The sequence below is a fragment of the Chlamydotis macqueenii genome, chromosome 4 (genome assembly GCF_036417535.1).
Source record: "Chlamydotis macqueenii isolate bChlMac1 chromosome 4, bChlMac1.mat, whole genome shotgun sequence".
NCBI classification, from domain to species: domain Eukaryota; kingdom Metazoa; phylum Chordata; class Aves; order Otidiformes; family Otididae; genus Chlamydotis; species Chlamydotis macqueenii.
The window spans coordinates 74,607,973-74,611,486 of NC_141559.1; positions in this window are offsets into that span (position 1 = coordinate 74,607,973).

A 3,514-nucleotide genomic window follows, 5' to 3' on the forward strand; every position below is an offset into this window, starting at 1 on the left:
CCTTTTTATATAGTTCAAGCCAAGAACTTAAGATTGAAGTAATGAGGAAGGAGCTAACTTCCTATTTCATGCTATAAATCAGCACTTTCAGTTTGGGGTTATAGTCCCAGTAGATTTCTTCTTTGCACAAATAAACTGTCAAAAAAGTAGTTGTTTATTTATCTGACTTTATTTTTCCAATAGTAAGTAGCTTCAGAGGATTTATCCAGCAAAGTACTGAAATCACAGAGAGACTGACAGCTGCACCATGATTCTAGGGCAGTGATTTTTGGTACCACTTGCAGCTGTTATTCCTCAGTAAGGGAGGTAAGAAAGAAAGAAGGGAGAGACACAAGTAAGGTGGCATTGTACTGTTTGTGGGAAAGGACATTTTTTGAGATGAGAATGAGAAAGGCTATCTTGCAATGCCAGTGAAAAACTATAAAGGACAAGGAAGCCTCAGTCGATAAACTTTCATGACTGTTTAATACCAGATTGAAAGTAGCTTTATTTGAAATCATGCACTGTGTGCATTTTTACAAATTGTATTGTCAATATTTAAAATCAGATTTAATATTATAAACCTGGGATTAATGGTGACAACACATGGTATTTTAGATGACTAGAAAAGCAGGACTATCTAGTCTTGCCTTGGCTTAATAATCAAAATAGTCTTTGCCTTTGCCTAACTGTCATAGTAGCTAGGCAGTGGTGGTGCTCTGACATCATAGAAGGTGGTAGGAGGGTCTGGACATTTGGACTACAAAGGGCTTAGGCAAGCTTGAGAGTCAGCAAACCCTTTCTCTTAAGAGTTTCTTGAACACAATCACATTCAACAATTATTCATGTTGCTGTTAAACCAGAAATTGTCATAATAGGCCTTTTGACACATCTATTATCAGTTATAAATCTGTTATTAATTAGCAAAGAAAAAGAAAAACAAACTTGTAACTACAATCAAGGCATGAGACACAATAAAAGGAAAGTAGCCTTTAGTTCAGCTAACTGTTCAAAGTAATTTGTCAACATCAGCTATCCCAGAGAATATCTACCCTGAATATGAATACTGTAAAGAATAGGGTGAGAATAAAACTGTTCAGCTAGAAATTGCATAAATTACCATACTTGTGACAGCATGAAAAGCTTCCTCGTCAGTTTGGTGTTTCTTGGTTGTCAGTTGAAAGCCGGTATGCAGTTTGATGTTCTCAGTTGTGGCTTGCAGGAGTTACCATGTACCGTGGTGTAACAATATTCAGTGTTAAGCCATCACTTTGTGCCATCAGCTTCTGCTGTATGGAGGTACTGAGGCTGTTCCTGAGCTCAGCAGGCTGGGCAGAGGCTGGTATCCTCAGCAGTGCAGCCTGTTCAGCCATAGGAACTGGTGGGGCTGCTTTCCTCTAACGTGCCTTCTGGGCATTTGGAAAAAGATAAACAAAAGTTATGACATAAAACATTTGGCAGCTTTATCATAATGATATTTTCTGTAATCTGAGACTGTGAGGTGCTGTTTATTCAAGGGGCCAAAGCCTTCCCGCAAGATGTGTTCCTTTTGGTCTCTGACGTGAGTTTGGTGCCTGAGCTACAGTACATTGTCTGTTTATGAGAAGGTCCAGAGGAGTTTAGCAGTCCCCTGATGTTCACTGACATGATCATCATGTTTCTACTGATCTTCCCCATTTTGTCAGTTGTTCTAAGACAGAAGGCTAACAAAGTTTTTCAGTCCTAAGTTGTATTCACTATGCTATCTTGCATAATTAAAATGACTGGTTAGTTGTAAAGGTTTGGTTGTGGGTTTGTTTTTTTTTTTTTTTTTTGTTGTTGTTTTTTTTTTTTTACTAAATTAGGTCTGGGTTGTATAACTAAAATTTTCTATGCAGTCTGAACACTGGCTGAGTACAAAATACTAAGATGAAGACCCTGTATGGCATTAAATCCTTTTAACCCAAACAATATTTTATAACTATTGCTCTTTAGCAGAGCAGGGAAGTAAAAGCCAGAGTGGAAGAGGTGTTATGTGAGTAAAAAAAAAAAAAAACTGATGTAAGGAAAAAAGAACACGTAATAAATTAAGTCTAAAAATTAAATTTAAGTTGTTATCTATCAGACCTTCAAGGTTTTGGACTGGTCTTCCACTGGGACAGGGATGGGCAATGACATATCTAGTTCTAGAAACAGCACGATGTGTTCACATGCGGAATTGTATGACATGGTTGACTGCAATAACACCACTGGGCTCGGTGATCTGCAAAAGCTGGTAGGTTTAGGAACAGGAAAAGCTGGATTTTTTTTTTTTTTCTCAATGCATCTGAATTCAGATGGTGCCTAGTCAGTTACATACAAAGAGTCAGAGCTAGAAGAATATTTCTAGGTATATTTTCCAGACATTAAGTGATTATTCAAGCTTACTCTGCAGCACCTCAAAGCAAAAGTTTGCCTGCAAGTCAGCAACGATCCTTGTGTAATTGTTCCGTTTTCAGAGTATGTACGATGTCTACAAAATTCCTTTTCTCACACCAACCTGAGTATATAGAATGCTCAGGTAAGCAAGAGAGTAGCAGCTGACTCTTCGATCTGGCTGGTGGGTTAATCCTGATGTTACGCTTAGATAACCGCCTCCAAATCTAATCTGTCTGGGAATGCATGACAGAGATGTCACTGTTGAGTGAAAGGTGCTCATCTGGGTGTTAATAATGATAAATCCAATCCACGAGAGGACTGTATTACTTTGAAGGGAGCCAGAAGTCCTTCCAACACCTGTATTAATTTTCTTTAAGCACTTTGTTGGCAGATCCTTATATATTTAAGTCTATGAAGATACTTGTGCTTCCTCTGATTGCAGCCATATATTCGCATTTTAATTATGCAGCCTGGACAGCAGACCCGGCTGGACGGGAGAGCAATGCAGAACAGTGCTATCAGTTGTCAAATGTATCCATGTTCTCCGTGTTAAAAACGTTCCTGTTTTAAGGGAGCCGTTTGTTTTAGGAACAGAGTTAATGCCTCTTGCAACTACCTTTTTCTGTTTGTCAGATACCAGGGACTTTCCAATTAGGAAAACCACAGCTAATTGCTGCTGTAACGCACCGATGTAGCAACTAACGAAAGAACATCCCTCTCTTCTTGGAGTAAGTGTTCTCACTAAAATACTCTTCAGCGCAGGAAGGAACGGCTGTGGGCTGAGGTAGGAGATACCCAGTTAAACTGTTAATTTACGAGGACGGGGGCTGTCTTGACAAAAAAAAAAAAAACCACAAAAAAAAACCCAAGCAAAACCCCCCTCCCCCCCAAAAATAAACCAAAACCAAAAAAGGGTCTCAGTCCCTCGAGACCCGCTCGGCCGCCAGGCCCTGCCTCGCCGCGCCCTCAGCCCCCAGCAGCGGCGGCTTCCCGCCACCCTGAAGCGAGCCCGCCGGGCCGCCGACATCGCCCTCGCAGGGCGGGCTCCCTCCTCGGCGGCGCCCGGTGCGGGTCGGCGGGAGCGGCTCCATCCCTGGCCGGAAGAGGAAGGGCGCCGAGGCGCCGCGGAGAGCCGAGG